Raw genomic sequence first — 20312 nt, forward strand, 5'->3', positions numbered from 1 at the left:
CTACAGAGTGAGTTCCAGGAAAGGTGCCAAAGCTACACAGAGAAACCCTGTCTCGAAAAACAAAAACAAAAACAAAAAAAGATTTACAGAGTAAGAGAATGGGAAAAGGCCAGAGGCAAAAGGTAGACATGATAAGTTAAGGAAACTAAGCCAAGCTAAGGCCAGGCATTCATGATTAAGTATAAGCCTCTGTGTGTGATTTACTAGAGAGCTGGGTGGTGCCTCCCCCCCCCCCCAAAGAGAGTGAAAATAACCAACAACAACAACTGTGTGCTAGACCCTGATTGAAATCTTGCAGAATGCAGAGGAAACAAAATGCTGAAGCCCCCCTGAGGTGGAGCTGGGGGGCCAAGGCGGTCAGGGAGTAGAGGCCATAGGGAAAAGGTTAGTACCGAATAGGAGCTATTTCAAATAAAGTGACTTTTAAGCAGAAACCGTAGGTCTTTTTTTTTTTTTTTTAATCTTTAATATGTAATAGTTTGGGAACATCCTCATCCTTCATGCTCCTGAATTGGAAAAGAACACGCTCCTTGTTTCTACAAATCCAAATACTCTTTTTGTTTGTTTGTTTTTGTTTTTTGAGACAGGGTTTCTCTGTGTAGCTCTGGCTGTCTTGAAACTCGCTTTGTAGACCAGGCTGGCCTCGAACTCATAGAGATCCGCCTGCCTCTGCCTCCCAAGGGCTGAGATTAAAAGCGTGCGCCACTACCGACCGCTCAGCTAAATCCAAATACTCTTTAGCACTGCATGTGTTGCACCTATGTGTTTCTTCTTCTTTTTTTTTTCTTTTCTTTTTTTTAAATTTAGGGGCTTGGGGAAAGGTTGCAGAAGTCCACGCTGTCTGCTGTTCTCCGCAGGGCAGATCTTGGAGATCTACCCGTTGCTAAGAGTGTGTTTATGAATAGGAATTGCCACACACTTCATAGGTTTCAAAGAGGCAGGTGTGGTGGGCCATACCTGCAATCCCAGGACCAGGTGGTGTGAAAAGGAAGGGCAGTCAGGAGTCAAGGGCATCCTGGGCTACCCAGAGTGTTCAGGGCCAGGCTGATCCACAGGAGACCGTGCCTCAAAAAATAGCATTAAAAACCATGGTAACCAAATTCACAAGATTTTAGCAAGTAGGAATCTTTTTCATGTGACTGTCACATCCAAGTTAACAAATAATTCCATCTCTACATAGGAGGGCAGGGGAAGGTCCGAAGCCAAACTATATGCAGAAAGGATTGGAGGATGAAGAGCCAGCTTTTAAATAGCTGGAGTGATTTGGTTTTGTGTGTTTGGTTTACCATGAGACTTTTGGCTTATTCACTGCTTAGAATAGACTTTATTTTGGAGATCAGGAATGGGCCAGAAGCATGGATCCCCCAAGCAGATGGCGAGTAGACACTAGGGGATCAAAAAATAAGTTATCCAGCTAGTAAGAGGAAAGAAATGAGCAAGCACAGTGAGATTTCTTGAGTGCATTCCAAAGAGGCTGAAGGAAGGAAAGGACTGATTGACTTGAAACACTGGACGTTTCTGTATGTACCTAAGAGCTGAGTCTTTGCACGTCACCATCACCCTGTTTTATGACTCCGTAACTCTGGAAATGGTCTTTGAGGCCAGACAGAATATTACAGCCTTTGTTCTACTGAGCTAATCTGGCCAATTGTTTTTCCTTTAGTTCTACACCCATGATTGTTGATTACCAGATCTTTAGAGAAAGGGTCACTGAATTAATTGTTAGCAATGAATTAAGTTGAAGTGATTGAGTGATAAATACTGTTGACAGTGTTTGGGCAGATTCATTGTCAATACACTTTTATTGAGCTTCTAGTCTGTGTAAGAGCGTAGAACGGGGGCTGTGGGAAGTAGGGGAGGGAAAACAGCCTCTCTAGCCAAGAAGTTTATGAGCAACTTGGAAAGTGAAATCGTTCCATCAGACAAGGGCAGAAAATCATGCTCTCAATTACAACTGAGTCCCACACCGCTTCAAAAAAGGAAGGATCGGATCCTATTGGATTGAAGGAGAAAGTTCTAGAGTTATGAATGTGGCTTTGGGGAGAGAGTCCAGAAATGAGAACTGGAGATAGGTGAGGAGGAGAGAGCAGGTAATAGGAAAAGGGAGAGAGAAAATCAGAAGGCTGGTGGTAAACAGACTGAGGAGGCCTCTGACTAGACTGAGGTGGCCAGGGGTCTCGTCCACACTAGAACCGAGATTGGAGATTAGGGGCTGTCTCTGCTACTGTTCTATTGCTGAGAGAAGACACCATGACTGAGGCAACTTATGAGAGACAGCACGTAATTTGAGGCTCCTGGTTCCAGAGGGTAGTCGAGACCATGACCATCATGGCTGGGAACGTAGCAGCAGGCCAGCAGGTGTGGTGATTAGGTAGTAACTGAGAGCTTACATGTTGAGACAGCAGCCACCAGGCTGAGGGAGGGCCAACTGGAATGGTGTGGGCTTTGGAAAACTCAAAGCCCTCCCCAAGAGACACACTCCCTCCAACAAGGCCACACCTCCTAAACCTCCCCAAACAGTTCCAGCAACCGGGGACCAAGCATTCAAACATAATGAGCCTAGACGGGACATTCTCATTTAAACCACTACAGGGGCGTTGTGTGGGAACTTGGAAGTTTGTGTTTTATAAGTAAGAAAAGACATAGTGAAATGTTTAAGCAGGAGTAAGGGATGATCAAAAGATATCTACACAATGCTAGTAGCAGTAAAGAGAGTGACAGATTCATTAGGATGCTCCAGTAGATGCTGGACAGATCCATTAGGATGCTCCAATAGTGGACAGGTCCATTAGGATGCTCCAGTAGATGCTGGACAGATCCATTAGGATGCTCCAACAATACTTGGGGTCAGGGAAGTCAGGGCTGGATCCAAAAGGGAACAACAAATGCGATTGGAGAAAAAAAAATTTTTTTTTTTTAAAAAGTCAACAAGGAAGACTTACAAAGATTTCATAACTGGTGGATGGTAAGGTGAGAGGAAGATCATTTTAAGGCCCTGAACCTGGGTTTGGTGGCAGTATTAGTGTCAGAGCTGGAAAGTCCAAAGGTGAAGAGGAACTGTGACCTGCTTGGCCTCACCAGCTCGGTACAGTGTTGACAGGAGAGAGAAGAGCCATGGGAGGCATGGGCTGGATGTCACTGGCGGTGCATCACAGAGTGCCATGCCGCTGAGGAATGGTTGGAGGTGGCCTGCTCAATGAGGCTCACCTCAGGGTTTTAGAGTCACAGAGGCTGTGAACACATCCTCATGCCACCGATGTGGAGGTGGAAGACCCGAGAAGGCACTCGGCCTCTCACTGTGCCTCAGGGAGTCAGAAGTCAGGGTCCCACTTCAATCTAGTGTCCCCCTCCCCGTCCCTAACATCGGGAGTAGGGCATCCATACAACCTTCTGTCGCTCTATTTTGTGAGACGAGGTCTCCCTGTGTAGCCCTGGCTCACCAGGAACTTACTGTGTAGCCCAGGATGGCCTCATACTTGCAGCAATCTCTGCCTCTTGAAGTGTTGGGATTACAGGTACGATGCCCACGTCTGTCCCTCTGGGGAACATTTTTCGAAGTCTTCTCAAAAGCAAAGCATACCCAGCATGAAAGGCAGGAAGTGACGTGGGCAGCCCTGTTAGATTGCGTGCTTTCAGACAAAGGGATCTCTTCCAGTGAGGTTAAGAACAGGATGAATGAGTATAGTCTCTGAAGGGAGTGATTTCCCTGAGGCGTGCTTGGGCAGCTCTAAGGACACATTCCAAGTGCGGGTGTTCTGCATTTTTTCAACATTCTGAAAAGTTATGAAGAATAGGATTTCTACCCAACTATCCAAGAAGCAAGAAATACGTAATTTGGTGTGGAGGAACAGGATGGAACACTTTATTTTTCGAGTCAGGGTCTCACTATGTTCCCCAGGCTGGCCTTGAATTCCTGGACTTCGGTAATCCAACAGGTGTGTGCCATCGTGCCCAGCTACCCTTTAGTTTTGTTAATTTATTTGTGTTCCAAATAAGGAAATCAAAACGAGAGGTTTAGGAATGTGAACATATAGACACAATGTATTATGGCTTTATTTGAGAAAAAGTCTCACTACATAACCTAGGGTAGCCTTGAACTTTCACTTAGCCTCAGCCTCCCAATGTTGGGCTTACAGGTGAGCACTATCACACTTGGTTTAGTGTAGTTCTGGATCGCTTTCAGATTTCTTCAGTACGTTGATTACTTACTTCTCTGGGGCAAGGAGTGCACGGGGCACACACGTGGAGGTCAGAGGACAATCTGTCAGAGTTTTTCTCCTGGTTCTGGACTCTTGATAGAAGGTCCGTCCCTTTCTCTTTGTTCCAAAACCAACCAACTATAAGATACATACATATTAGTTATAGTTTGGTGTGGAGTGCATGCCTGTATTCTCAGTACTCAGGAGGCTCAGGCACTATTCCTGACAGATCAAGACCACCCTGGACTACGGAGTAAGACCCATTCTCTATAAAGGAAAAGGGTGGATCTAGTATGCCTTAGTCTGGGGAGGTCATATGTGAAATATGCTGATAATATAAAGAAACTAATGAAGAGTGTACACACTGGTCATTGATGAAGAGAAGTTTGTAATCTGCATGTGGTGGTGCACACATATAATCTCAGCACTCAGGAAGTGCAGGCAGGAAAACCGGAAACTCAAGGGCATTCTTGGTTATATAATAAGTTCGCGGTTAGACTAGGTTAGCTGAGGCTGTCCAAGACAGTGGTTCTCAACCTTCCTAATGCTGTGACCCCTTAATATAGTTCCTCATGTTGTAGTGACCCCTCAACCATAAAATTATTCTTGTTGCTACTTCATAACTGTAATTTTGCTACTGTTATGAATCATAATGTAAATATATGTTTTATTTCTTTTTTTGTTTTTGTTTTTTGAGACAGAGTTTCTCTGTGTAACAGTCCAGGCTGGCCTGAAACTCACAGAGATCCACCTGCCTCTGCCTCCCAAGTGCTGGGATTAAAGGTGTGTGCCACCAGCCAATATCTGTGTTTTCTGATGGTCTTAGGTGACTCCTGTGAAAGTCATTTGATTCCCAAAGAGGTCTCAACCCACAGGATGAGAACCATGGTTCTAAGATAATAAATAGGACATTTTTCATATTGAAGTTTGTTGGATTCTGCTGGATTCTAATTATGAGAAGATGGTCCTTGACTTAGTGAGGAGAGGAAACAGTTAAAAACTACAAGACAGGGTTAGGGTAGAGTTAGTGGCACTAAACCCTGGGTCTGATGCCCAGCACAGACTAAAAAGAGAGGTGGTACTGTGTGCCTGGAATCCCAGCACTTAGAAATCAGAGGCAGGAGGATCCGGAGTTCAAGGTCATCTGCAACTGCACAGAGATCTTGGGCTACTGGAGACCCTGTTTCAAAAAACAAACAAACAGAAATCAGCAAGGTACACTTCCTGGAGACCATGAAAAAACAAACAAACAGAAATCAGCAAGGTACACTTCCTGGAGACCATGAGGCATAACTGTCCTTTGAAGGTGAAGAGGACCTGAGTTGGCAGTGGCTGGAGGTTTCAGGGAGGGACCCGTAAGGACTGAGATCCTCAGGTTGGCCTGCACATGGCTTGTAGATTTTGAAGGAGGAGGTTGTAGTATAAGTGACCCCTCAGGGCACACTGACTGTGTGTGTGGCCCATGTTTCCAAAGTCATAGATCTTCAAAACTTTGTCTGTGGCTTCCAACTTCTGGAACCTGCTCACTGGGCAGTGGTGGGAAATGACGAGCGTGCCGAAGACTGGATTTTACTCTGTTCTTCCTAGCCGTCCTAAAAGTGCCAAAGGCAGATCCAAATTGGATGTCATTTTATGTGAATGATGGCAATCGTTCTCCCGGGAGAGGCGGCAGTAACCTGGTTTTCCCTCTCACCTAAAATAGGCCCTGGTGACTGGCGATCTATTTTACGAGGTGCACTGACTCGGCCACCTCATTTGGGACCTGTGAGTCCTGCAGCTTCTCTGCTCCAGCAGACGGAGTATTTCCCCAGGACCACTAAGTCTCTTCCAAATCCATTCCCACCCGATGGAGGGAACTTTCACTGGAGGCCAGGACTCTCCCTCTGCATTTCTCCAGGGACCTCAGCCATCCCTCTTCCCCTCCGGGTGGCCTCGCCAAGGTGCGGTGAAGTCATTTTTGTTTTCTGTTTAAGTTGATGTTTACCCTTCTCACTTCCACTTTGACGAATCAACCTGGACAGCGTGTTTGAAAGACAGAGACTGAGGAAAGTCAAGCCAGGGTGGGAAGAGACAGAGAACACCTTCCTTGGGAAACATTCAGGCTCCCAAAAGCCACTTTGAAGATGGCAGGGAGCATAGGCCTTTAATCCCAGCACTCAGGGGTGGGATGGGGTGGGGGTGGGGGGTTGGGGGTGAGTTCAAGGTCAGCCTGGTCTACAGTGTGAGTTCCAGGACAGCCAGGGCTACACAGAGAAACTTGTCTTGAAACCCCCCCCCCCAAAAAAAAAGCCACATTGACACATTCAAGTCTAGCCATAAACAATAAGAAGCAGAGGAGGCCTTGGAAGTAGAATGTCCTGAATTTTGATAAGTTACGGTATCTCACATGAGGCTTAAACAGGTACTTAAACTCAGTTGCTTCAAGTCTGCATGAGAGAGCAGACCACCATGCTTTTCTTCCTGCCCGATTTTGACATGCATCGACTCAACCAAATTACTCCATCTCAACTAAACAAAACAATAATGTATCGGCGGGTGGTGATGACGCACGCCTTTACTCCCAGCACTCGGGAGGCAGAGCCAGGTGGATCTCTGTGAGTTCGAGGCCAGCCTGGTCTACAGAGTGAGTTCCAGGACAGGCTCCAAAACTACACAGAGAAACCCTGTCTCGAAATGCACCCCCTCCCCCCAACAAAAAAAAAAGTATCAATGGAGTAGGGTTGGAGGATCAGTGACCCTCCACCAATGTAAAGAACGTTCTCTGAGCTTCAGAGCGAAGGAGCTGTCTGCTCTGTGCGCTTGTCTTATTTCCCACTCTCCCCGGACACACCCGGGCTGTGGGCAATGGCAGAGGGTCAAAGATGGTTTGAAACAGAGGATTGCTTAGGAGTCCTGCCAGCTCTTGGTTCTTCAAGGCTGCTGCTGGGCACAGGCTTTCTGTTAGGGGAGCTTTGCCCTGCTGGAAGGAATAAAATAGTTTGGTTTTTCTCATCAATTGACCTGCTAATTTCTTTCCCCTTTCTGGTATTGGGAAACGAACCCAGGATCTGCACTTGACTGCTGAGGGACTCTTTTTTTTTTTTTTTTTTTAATTTTCTGAGACAGGGTTTCTCTGTGTACCTTTGGAGCCTGTCCTGGATCTCACTCTGTAGACCAGGCTGGCCTCGAACTCACAGAGATCCACCTGGCTCTGCCTCCTGAGTGCTGGAATTAAAGGTGTGCCCCCCCTTCCCCAGCATGCTAAAGGAACTCAACTTCTAATTATCAATTTGAGTCGAGTTTGTGGTAAATACGATGTTTCTCATAGTCTGCTGGGTGGAATTCAAAGCACTTTCTCAGATCTTATTTGAGAATACCCGAGGACCTTTGTTGGGAATGTGCTGTTGGAGTTGGGGATGAAGGATGAATACTCATCCCTGTTCTTCAGTTTCTTACAGCCTAAGGAAGCAGCCAGCATTCACTCTCCTGACTCAGAGGCAGGACCACCTTTTTTTTTTTTTTTTTTTTTTCTTAACAGGACCCACAGTTAAGAAAACATCAAATCAGAAGCTGACTTGAAGACACAGACATTTTTTTTTATAGTCTAAATTTTATTATCTCCAAGTCACAATGCTGATCACAAATATGCACCTTTAAAACAGTAACAAAAAGAACACACAGGGTGAAATCTTTGCAACTAAACACAGTGGACCAACAGACAACTGTCGCAGTGTTGGGAATTTGGGCATGCGCCCACAGGCTTGAGGAAACCTCTTCAGGTTTAAGGCAAAGGGAAGCCCATAAAAGGCACAACCACCAGCTACCCCTGGAAGAACCTCTTAGTGATTTCCTCCTTGGGGGTTATGCCCCTACCCTGACTCAAGAGTGGTTAGGCCAGCTGTAGGAGGGAAGAATAAAAACAGTGACCTTACTGGGGAGAGACAGCCGCCACCTTTCCCTCAGGTTCTGTAGGAACCCGGCAGGCACAGTGCTGCAGTACAGACTTCCTCAGAGGCACAGGGAGGTGGTTTGGTGCCATGGAGAGGAATGACGGGACGGGGCGCCTTTGCCCAGGAGGTGACTTGCTTCCTTAGGGAGTCGAGGTACAGTTACCTTCTGTTTCCAAGTATAGGAGCAGAATTTGGGGAAGCAAGGTAGTAACATCTAAAAACACTTGTAGCAGGGAGGGCACAGGGAAGAACTGCAAGGGACAAGGCAGACAGACTGCTGGGTAGTATCTGTCTCTAGAGATGCACTGGTCCACAGCAACTGGGAGGGGATGTAGTAGGAGGGATGTAGAGAAAAGAAGCAGGACCCACTCGTTCCCCTTACCTCAAAGACAGCCCTGAGGACTCAGCCATGCTCTCCCCTCATCATGCAGAGGATCTCACGCCACCCTCCCTCCTCACAAAAGCGTTCAGTTTGTTTTCTCCCTCCACAGCAGAGATTCCGCCTCCGTGGAGGACTGAAGCTCATCAGAATAGGGGTACTGAAGGAGGCTCAGACTTGTAAGACCTACGCCCCAAACAAGGGCTCCTACTCACCCACTGAGCTCTCCTCTGCCGTGGGATACTGCGTGCAGAGAGCTTCCACAGGGTTGGGAGTTAGAGACTACTAAAGACCAATCACAAGGAAAAGGCCAGCTATTTTACACTTGGTTGATACAGTCTCAACTCTGTGGGAGTCCGGGAGGAGTCCAAAGGGACTCCAGAAAGGGTAGTAAACTAGACTGAACTTGTTTCATGTAAAGTCAGGGGACAGATCAGGGAAAAGGAGAAAAAAAAAACCTAAGAATATTAATTTAAGAAGGGTAAGTCAGGCTTTAAAAAGGAACATTCAAACAAGTAAGCAGGAAGGAACTTCCCTGGGAGCAGAAGACACTTGAATTTTTGGGGAGAAAGTAAACAACAGTGCGATGCAGGCTTTGACTTTGCAGGAATCTAGACTCTGAAGCCTGGGCTGTCCAGTCTCTGCTTCCCTGAGTCCAGGAAGCGCAAGGACACAGACATTTTTTTGGGGGGGGGGGCGGGGAGGTTTCGAGACAAGGTTTCTCTGTGTAGCTTTGTGCCTTTCCTGGATCTCGCTCTGTAGACCAGGATGGCCTCGAACTCACAAAGATCCACCTGCCTCTGTCTCCCGAGTGCTTGGATTAAAGGCATGCGCTGCCGCCGCCACCAGGTGGACACAGACATTTTTAAGATGAGGATGCTATCGTGGTGGCAGAGTCCTATTTTAATTAATAACTTAGTCTCACACTGTAGCCCAGGCTGGCCTGGAACTCACTATGTATCCAAAGCTAGTTTTGAACTCTTGATCCTCCGACCCCCACCTCCCAGAGGCTGCGATTGTGAGCATGGCCTACCACACTTTGGCTTGTATTTCTTTAATTGATTCCATTTGCAGCTTGAAATCGCTATATATTTGATGATACATTTTTGGAAGTAGGCATAAAATAGCTACATTGCTATGCCAGGCGGTGGTGGCCCACGCCTTTAATCCCAGCACTTGGGAGGCAGAGGCAGGAGGATCTCTGTGAGTTCGAGGCCAGCCTGGTCTACAGAGTGAGTTCTAGGAAAGCCAGGGCCATACAGAGAAACCCAGTCTCAAAAAACCCAAAACCAAAACCAAAAAAGGCTATATTATCTTTGAAATGTCCTCATTAAAATTTTTTATTTAATTTTAAAAAATTTCATGTGTGTGAGTTTTTTGCCTGCATGTATGGCTATTTAACATGTTTGTGCCTGATGCCCACAGAAGCCAGTAAAGGGTGTCAGATCCCCTGGGTCTGGAGTTACAGATGGTTGTCAGCCACCATGTGGGTGCTGGGAATTGAATCTGGGTCCTCTGGAAGAGCAGCCAGCATGGACCCATCTTTCCAGGCCTGACAATACCAGTGTTGTAAACACTGTGTGCCTACATATTGTGTCTTCTCTTTTTTATTATATGACGTCTAGGTGGCACGCTATACCTTTTGTTTCCTTTTATTATGTTGACTGCTGAATTATGTGAGCAGATTTATAGATATATTCTAGAGCAAATTATATTTATTACAATATTAGAGTTTTGTTTATGATGTGTCCCCCCCCCCCTCCCTGAGACAGAGTTTCTCTATGTAGCCCTGACTGTCCTGGAACTCACTCTGTAGACCAAGCTGGCCTCCAACTCACAGAGATCTGCCTCCCGAGGTTTATATTTTATTTAGAATATGTGAGAATTCATATAATTTAGAGTTGATTTAATACCAGATTCCTAAATGTGCTTTAGTGATACACACACACACACACACACACACACACACACACACACACACACACATCTTATTTGCAATAGATTAAGTAACAATTGTTATTTCTAAAATATCATCTTCTGGTGATATTATTTGGACTCATATTTTATCTGAGAAGGTAGACAACTGACTGCCCCTCCCCTCCCGTCCCTTGTCCTCTCCTTTTCTCTCCTCAGGGTCTTGCTATATTGCCTGGGCTGACCTTGAACTCAAAAACCCTGTCTCAGCCTCCAGAGAGTTGAGTTACAGGCATACGATCCTAAATGTGGCTTGACCCTCTTTTTCAACTCCCCTCCCACCACCAATAGTTGTTCCGCTTAACTTTTCTTCAGGTTTTGAAAGAACCAATTCATGAATGCTTAGACAACAGCCCATCTCAGCTAGCTTTTAAAAATGTGTTGATAGTGTCATGTGTGGGGGTGTACCCTCGTGATCTCAGCACTTGGCAGGCAGAGGCCAAGTTTGGGCCTAGTCTGGGCTACTTAATGAGGCTCTGTCTGAGAATATACAAAGAAATCATTGATAAAATTATATTTTACCAGCACTATTCCATATTCTTTGTTTGTTTGTTTGTTTTGTTTTTCCAGTCAGGGTTTCTCTGTGTGGCCCTGGCTGTCCTGGAACTAGCTCTGTAGACCAGGCAGGCCTCAAACTCACAGAGATCCCCCTGCCTCTGCCTCCAGAGTAACTGGGATGAAAGGCGTGCACCACCACCTCCTGGCTGTGTTCTATATTCTTTGAGCTGGTGGTCACATTCCACTTTAGCGTGTGTGGGTGCAGGCACCATGGTACAGTATGCGAAAGTCAGAGGACAGATTGCTAGACTTAGTCCTCTACTCTCACCGTGTGGGTTTTGTAAATCAAACTCCTCGTCAGACTTGGTAGCAAGCACCATTACCAGCTGACCCCAGTGCCCCCCAAGTCCTCTTCCCTGTTCCTTCTTTTTCCCTCACTATCTTTCCCTCATCACCCTTACCAGACTCTTTTTTTTTTTTTAAATCATCCTATTCAATCTGCTTATTCAAAGAGCTAAAAAGTATTTAGGAGGATTGCTTGGACAAAAACATGGGCTACATGTTGAATTCCAGGCCAGCCAAAGCTACACCTCAAGATCAAAACTCAACAACAACAAAAATCAAGTAGCTACAGAGTCCACAAAGGAATCAATGCTGCTTCTTCTTTTTTTTTTTTTTTTCTGGAGCTGAGGACCGAACCCAGAGCCTTGGGCTTGCTAAGCAAGTGCTCTATCACTGAGCTAAATCCCCAGCCCTGTATCTTTTTTTTTTTTTTTTTTAAGCTTATTTATTTTGCAGTGCTAGGGCTACATTTTTTTTTAATGGCAATCTGGGTGGTCTCCTGTATTCCTGTGCTTCAAAGTGTTGTGACATGTAGCACTTAAACACACAGAAGACTAGAAAACTAACTATCGTGCTTGGCACTACTTCCTGTGTGGTGAGGGCAAGCATTCAGTGCTCCGAGGTTGCGTCTCAGTCTGTATAAAGTGAGGGGGCATACACTGTGCCCACTGGTGATCAAGGGCAATGTCCCTGACTCTGCTTTGAAAACTATGATGCACACACAAGACAGTTATTGTCATCAAGCGATGTTGCTTTGAGATGATGCAGGAAAACATACACACACACACACACACACACACACACACACACACACACACAAACACACAAAAAAACAGTCACAAGCAGATTCTGCAATTTTTTAGGCAGTTCAGTTAGTGGACATCACAAAAGTTCTATAGACTTTGCTTCTTGATCATGTTTGCAGGCTTTGTCCTGATGAATTACTTTGGCTTCAGGGGAAATATTTCCTTGGTACCCTTCCCCCCAACACAAAAATCCTCACTCTATTAAATTAGAAATATGCACTAAAGACCCATTCAATAAAGGACACTGGAATGGAAATTAACTGAAGCCTGCTTTCAATTAATTTCAATTCCCTGAAGTGCCCAAATTTCCATTTTGGTCCCAGCAGTAATTGGAAAGTAATAGGCAAGCCCGGGTTTCTGAAATCTTCTGTGTTTGTGGGGGAGGAGGGTGTGTATTCTGGGTCACTCTGGGGGAGGCCCTGGAGACTCCAGTCTTCCTCCGCTCCCTGTCAATTTTACTATGCACTTTTTCAGTTAATTTTCTAACAGTATGGCTGTCCATTTGTAGATGCAAGCTTCCATGTTTCTGTTTCTCTATAATTTTAGAACCTTTGCTTTTTTTTTTTTTTTCCTTCCAGACAGGGTTTCTCTGTGCAGCCTTGGAACTCACTTTGCAGACCAGGCTGGCCTCGAACTCAGAGATCCACCTGCCTCTGCCTCTGCCTCCCGAGGGCTGAGATTAAAGGTGTGCTCCACCATCGCGCGGCTCGAACCTTTGCTTTTGCACAGCAGAAACAGATTTAAAAAGAAAATGCTTTCCCCAAATTACCATGTCTGAATCAAACACACACGGAGGTGGGGGTGGGGAGGCAGAGCCCTACAGCTTCCACTCAGCCCGCACAGCACTCAAGAAAACCCGGTGGATCTGGGCCTGCAGCTCAGCTGGTGCAGTGCCTTGCTTGCAGAAAGGACCGGACTTTAGTGCTCAGCACTACATAAACCGGACGTGGTGGCTCATGCCTATAATCCCAGCACTTGAGAGCTAAAGGCTGGGGGATCAGAAGTTCAAGGCCACCTCCAGCTACATAGGAGTTTGAGGTCATCCTAGAGAGAAGAGTCAGTTGTTAAGGATGCTTGCTGCCCAACCACAAGGACCCGAGTTCCGATCCCAGCCTTCTTGTAATGAGCTGGGTGTCGTCTCTCAAGCCTGCAACCCAGTATTGTGTAGGATGGAGACAGATCTCTGAGGCTTCCTGGCTGTCAGCCTAGAGTAAAACCAGGAGCTCCAGGTTCACGGACCGTGATAGAGGAGGACGACAGCTAATGCTTTCCTCCTGCCTCTGTCTTGGCGCTTACACACTCACACATAGACACGGACATCCATACACAGACATGTACATCACAAACACACACACACACACACACACACACAGAGACAGAGAGAGACACAGAGAGAAAGACAGAAGTGCAGAGACACACAGATAGGGACATAGAGAGAAATGGACATAGATCAGTACTGGAGATTTCAGAGTGCAAGGTGGAAGCCATTGCTTTCTATGGAGATCAGCATGACCAAGGGATCAACAGATGCTTCCTAAACCTTAGTAGAATTTCTTCACAGGCCTTCCAAGACCTAGATGTGTGTTTTAAAGGCTAGCACTGCAACTGTGGAGACGCAAGGAAAAGAAGTTAAAGGGATGTGCAGGCCATGCAGACTGGCGAGAGGCATTTATTTATTTCATGGTAGACAGTGATTCAAAGGCTATCAAAGACAGAGTAAAGAATTCCAGGGGACTGGGGACATAGCTCAGTGGTAGAGCACTTGCCTCAGCCTGAACCCACATTGAATTCAATCCCTAACATCACATTAATTAATTAGCCGGGCAGCAGTGGTGCACGCTTTTAATCCCAGCACTTGGGAGGCAGAGCCAGGCGGATCTCTGTGAGTTCGAGGCCAGCCTGGTCTACAGAGCAAGATCCAGGACAGGTACCAAAACTACATGGAGAAACCCTGTCTCGAGAAAACAACAACAACAACAAAAACTAATTAATTCCTGGGTTCAGAGAGTAAGGGATTCTCAGTACAGAATGGGCAGTTTACTACAAGAGAGATCTCAAGGGGAGCTACATAATCTCCACAAGAAAAATCATGCTACTTTCCCAAGTAATCTTGCTGTTATTCAAAATGTGCTTTTCAATCTATAGTCTTCATTAGTAGGAGCATACACTGTAGCATGAATCTTAAAAGGTCTTATTAATAAAAACAAACCTGAAGCCAGTTATTGGGGTGAATGATGGAGGATCAGAGAAGCAGAACAAGCCACAGCTTCCTCACCTCGCCAATTCCTCAGCTGATCCTCTTTCCTCAGACTGGAAGCTTCTGAGTCCTCATCCAGAATGAATCTCAGCTGAACTGCTGCTCAAAAGCCTGAAAGCTTAACCAGCCAAATGCTTCTAGTTTCTGGTCTTCACGCCTTATATACCTTTCTGCTTTCTGCCATCACTCCCTGGGATTAAAGGCTCACTTCTTGGGATTAAAGGTTTGAGTCACCATGCCTGGCTATTTCCAGTGTGGCCTTGAACTCACAGAGATCCAGATGGATTTCTGCCTCTGGAATGCTAGGATTAAAGGTGTGAGTGCCACCATTTTCTAGCCTCTGTATCTAGTGGCTGTTCTGTTCTCTGACCCCAGATAAGTTTATTAGGGTGCACAATATTTTGGGGAACACAATATGACCACAATATGCTTCAGTGTAGAAATTCCCCCCTGGAGAGTTGGGTGTGATGGTGCATGCCTGTAATCCCAGAAAGCTGGGTTGAGGCAGGGGAATTATAAGTTAGAGATCAGGATACATTTATTTCCCATCCATGATGGCAGTGATAATCAGGTACCTACTGTAAGAATAATGGGAAGGGCAGCAATGTTACAGCTCTTCTTCCTCTTCTTCCTCTTCCTCTTCTTCTTCTTCCTCCTCTTCTTCCTCTCCCTCTCCTCCTCCTCCTCTTCTTCCTCTTTCGCCTTCCTCCGTCTTCTCCTTCTTTCTTCTTCTTCTTTGATTTTCAAGATAGGTTTTCTTTCTGTGTCCTTGGTTGTCCTGGAACCCACTCTATAGACCAGGCTGGCCTTGAACTCACAGAGATCCACCTGCCTCTGCTTCCCAAGTGCTGGGATTAAAGACATGTGCCAGCATCAGTAGGCAATAAGTAAATGTTTTACATTTCCATAGTTAACAAAGGAATTTAGTATGATATGTGAATGTAAAAATAAATACATACAAAAATAGAGATTATACAACCAGCTATAGATAAAAATGGGAAAAATGCTATTCAAAATACTGATAGCAATACAAGTGTAGAAAATACTTAATAGATTTTATTTAAAATTACAGAATCTTTGGGAGTGGAGAGATGGCTCAGTAAACTTAAGAGCACTTGTTCTTCCAGAGGACCAGGGTTCAGTTCCCAGCCCCCATACGGCAGCTCAGAACCAGCTGTAACACTCTTTCCGGGGGATCTGACACCCTCTTCTAACCTCTTTGAGCACCAGGCACGGATATAATATACATGTATACATGCAAGAAAAACACACATCTACATAAAATTAAAATAAAGAAACCTTCAAAACATTACACGATCTTGGCCAGGTGTGGTGGCTCATACTTGTAATCTCAGCACTTGGGAGGCTGAGGCGGGGGGAGGAGGAGTCTGAGGGCAGAATAGGCTACATACTAAGTTCCAGGCCATCCTGGGCTACATTGTGAAGTCCCATCTTAAGAAACCAAAAACCTTTTAGAAAAACCAAAATGTACAGACTTTCAAACAAGGAAGTTATGGAATATTATTGGAAAACCTGAAACATAATCTGTGCAAATGGAATGAACTGCAATACTCTTGGATAGGATTTTCTTTGTTTGTGACAGGGTTTCACTATGTAGCCTCAGCTGGCCTGCAACTTCCTATGTAGACCAGGCTGGCCTTGATCTCATAGAGATCTGCCTGTCTCTGGCTCCTGAATGCTGGGACTAAAGATGTGCTACCACATTCACCTTGGATAAAATTTGGTAAAAGAGTATTCCAATTCTCCCAAATAACTTAAAAATCTGATATAACCCAATAAAAACTTTCTTTTTTTTTTTTGGTCATGGGTAAATTTTTTGTTGTTGTTGTTTTGTTTTTTCAAGACAGGGTTTCTCTGTGTAGTTTTGGTGCCTGTCCTGGATCTCGCTCTGTAGACCAGGTTGACCTTGAACTCACAGGGATCTGCATGGCTCTGCCACCTGAGTCCTGGAATTAAAGGTGTGTGTCACCGCTACCGCCATCCGACTGGGTGAAATGTTTTTGGACTTTACTTGCTTATATGATAAAAGAAATACCAGGAAAAGTGAGATATAAAAAAGAATAATAGCTTATCTCACCAAGTAATTTTTAATTTTTTTTTTGGATTTTCGAGACAGGGTTTCTCTGCGTAGCTTTGCGCCTTTCCTGGAGCTCACTTGGTAGCCCAGGCTGGCCTCGAACTCACAGAGATCCTCCTGGCTCTGCCTCCCGAGTGCTGGGATTAAAGGCGTGCGCCACCACCGCCCGGCCCAGTAATTTTTAATTTTTAATTATGCATAGCAGTTATAGGTATGTGTGTGTGTGTTTGTGTGTGTGTGTAAGTGTGTGTGTGTGTTTGTGTGTGTGTATTGTAAGTGTGTGTGTGTGTTTGTGTGTGTATGTGTAAGTGTGTGTGTGTGTGTGCGTGTGTGTATGTGTGTGTGTGTGTTTGTGTGTGCGTGTGTAAGTGTGTGCATGCTCAGGTGAATGCTGGTGACAGCAGAGGTCAAAGACACCAAATTTCCTGGAACTGAGATTACAGATGGTTGTGAGGCACCATGTGGTTGCTGGGAACTGAACTCAGGTCCTCTGGAAGAGCAGCCAGTGCTTTTAACCTCTGAGCCATTTCTCTGGCCTCTCACCAAATATTTTTAACACACTAAAGAATATCTACAACCTGTTGTTTGGAAGCAGGGAAATACACACACACACACACACACACACACACACACACACACACGTATATATACACACACACACACACACACATATATATATATATATATAGGCAGGCAGGCAGGCAGGCAGACAGATAATAGATACACGTATATAGATACATACATACACAGAAGAAAGAGACCACAATAGATTCCACTGTATGTGGGCATTCAATATGTTACAAAAATCGGGATTCCAGTTCCATGAAGGGACAGGATGGCTCCTTTTACCTGTGCAAGTACAAACTTTACATCTGGAGGGCCTGGGTTTGATTCCCAGCACCTATATGGCTGCTTACAACTGTCTGCAGCTCCAGTTCCGGGGATTCTACACCCCCTTCTTGCTTCCATGAGCATGCACACATGTGGTACCCAGACACACATCAGGCAAACATACAGGTGGAATAAAATAAAAATAATTAAAAAACAATGGTAACAATTAGCATGTGATCGTCTCTTTTATATATTATTTCTTAGCAGCTTACATGTAAAAAACAAATGACCAGAGGACTAGGTAACTGTCACCTCAGAGGAACAGATAATTTACAGAGCGACAAAGCTAACTCACCAGTAAACACACCCAGATGGTCAGCCGTTGGCAGTCAGCAGAAATAACTATGAAATAGCACTTGTCACCCATCTGCCTGACTGACAAGAGGTAAACATTGTTACGCTTCCTCTTGGCCAGACTAATGTAAAAGAAAAGGCCCCCACGTCTTCTAAGATTGCTTGCTGCTCTTCCAGAGGATGTGAGGTGGGTCACAGCCCTCCTACCAGACAGCTCACAACTGCCTATAACGCCAGCTCCGGGGGATCCAACGCCTTCCTTCGGCCTCCACGTGCACACATGTGGCTTCCATTCACACAGACATAGACTCACACATCAAAATGAATCTTAAATCTGCCGGCATGTAACCTCTGGCCCCGAGGCTTTTCTTGGGGGCACTGTTTGCAGTGGCAAAATCATGGAAATAAGGGGAACACCTAACCATGTAGGAATGATCGACAGAGTTCACTCAAACCAAGGAACAGCGAGCAGCCAACAGGCATGCTTTCTTACACATAAACTCGTAAGTCTAGAGATGTCTTGGTGATGCAGTCAGCGAGACAGGTAAAGTACAGGAAGGTGGGAAGCCAGTCTCCGGTGGCGGCCTCATCACACACAGGATTATTCTGCACATGCGTTTGGATGTGATCTCGTGAGGACAGAGGAAGGCATGGAGGAACAGCAGAGGTGGATGTCAGCAGGGACTAGGGACGAAAGGACCACAATAGGGCATAAATAATCCAATGCCGAAATTAGATTAAAATGCCATGCTTTGGGGTAAGAGGAAACAGTCGCTAAAAATCCTAGGCTATTGACGTCATAGATTGTCAAACAATGTAAGCAAAATGATGACAGCTGTTCAAGGAGACTCATTGTACGTCTTCCCGTGGTCCTTTCCAAGTTTGGTTTGGTTTTAACCACAGCACACAGTTTTACTAGCGATTCTATTAAGGTTAAATCTCTAGGAATGAGAGGGTCCTAGTTAGAGGGCACAAAACCCCGCGAAGCCCCCTCAGATCTCATAGTGAACCATCGGCTCCGTTTTTTGTTTTTTGTTTGTTTTTTGGTTTTTTTTTCTGTAGGATTGTCACCTCATTCCAGGCACAGATTATTCTAGAGACATTGCTTCGGCCCCAAAGGCACGTAGGAGGAGAAAGTCTCCCCCACCCAGAACGTGGAAGTCACGAAGCCGAAGAGCTGTTTACACATGACATCCCATGAAACAGGTGTAGGGGGCGTGTCCACACGATTCCTGATGTACATGTCTGTGTCCCAGTGTGTCTGTTCCCCCCAGTTCAACTTCAGGCCTGTGTGGTCTGGTTCGTGCCATGGATTCCTCTCTTGCTAGGAGCGGTCAGGGAGCTTCGGGTGGTCACCCTGCCCCATGCCAGCCCTGGGGACGGCTTGTAAGTCTTCCACAGGTATATTATACTTCTTGGCAGCTGGGGCCTGTTCTTCTGGGGTCCTAGGATACCACTCTGGCGGCATGCCCTTGGTCAAGTGAAAGGCTGCCAGTGTCCCCAGTGGCACCGTGCGACAGGTTATCCTCTGTGGCCACCGGACTCTCGGGGCTGCGACCCTGGCCACTGCCATCTCCCATTTCATCTTATCTGCCTCCAGGTTGTTTTTGTTTTTGTCTTGTTTTATGTGTGTGTAGTTACTTTTGCTTTTGTAATTAACTAAAACAAGATTTCTAACTTCTATTGATCAAACACCTTTTTTTTTTTTTTTTGTATTTTTAAATCAGTGGCCACACAGATGTGTATCCTTGAGCTTTTCTGATACCGTAGCTCTGAAATACACACATTTTCTATTTACTTAGGACACGGAGTTTTTGTTTGCCTGTTTCCAAGTAGTTATAGGTCAGAAAACTAAATCCTCAGAAGTAGATAATCCATAACAATTTGGCTTTACATATTTCAAGACTCCCCCCTGCCCCCAATAGCAACAGAATTACACCTAACAATAATTTTAAAAACTTTATGGAGGGGGGTGAGGTTGTAGCTCAGTCAGTAGAGTGCTTTCTTAGCATGCGTAAAGTCCTGGGTTCAATCACCAGCACCAACAAATAAACAAACAAACAAAACAAAAAACCCAAACAAACCTGGGTATACTGGCCCATGGCTGCCTGGAATTCAGCATTCAGGAGGTAGAGGCTAGAGGATCAGACCTTCAAGGTCACAGTGTTTGAGGCCAGTCTGAATGCATGAGACCCTGTCCGCGAAGGAAAAACAAACGTAACGCTCGATGTCATGTGTCCATCACGCCTGAGATATGGGAGACTAGGAGAACCTGGCACCTTCAGCCTTTGTTGTGGGAAGTTCATGAGGTGGAGGAATTTATCAAAGACAAGAAAGGGTTAAAATACTGAAAGGGGGCGTGGCTGAGTGCCAGGTTTCTCCTCCTCTGTGTCAGACAGCATTCTGAACTTACAGCTTTTTGTCGGGGGTGGGGGGGGGTTGGGGGGGGTGTCACAACAGGCAGTCTTCATTTGTGAAGCTTCTCCTGGGCACAGAGGAACCGGCCAGATGCTAAGAATGGTGAGTAGAAACAGGCCGGTCTTTCTTGCTCAGCTTTTCCTTTGTAATGTAATTTTCCTAAACAGCAACTTGCTAATAAAGCCAGTAAGTCTGGGGTTGGGGATTTAGCTCAGTGGTAGAGCACT

General features: G+C 45.6%; 1 pseudogene; it reads right to left on the bottom strand.

Moving 5' to 3' along the window:
• Nucleotides 1–18625: 18625 nt before the first annotated feature.
• Nucleotides 18626–19240, bottom strand: LOC102907161 (NADH dehydrogenase [ubiquinone] 1 beta subcomplex subunit 8, mitochondrial pseudogene; annotated as a pseudogene).
• Nucleotides 19241–20312: the final 1072 nt, after the last annotated feature.

This window comes from Peromyscus maniculatus, chromosome 22, assembly GCF_049852395.1.
Source record: "Peromyscus maniculatus bairdii isolate BWxNUB_F1_BW_parent chromosome 22, HU_Pman_BW_mat_3.1, whole genome shotgun sequence".
Lineage (NCBI taxonomy): Eukaryota > Metazoa > Chordata > Mammalia > Rodentia > Cricetidae > Peromyscus > Peromyscus maniculatus.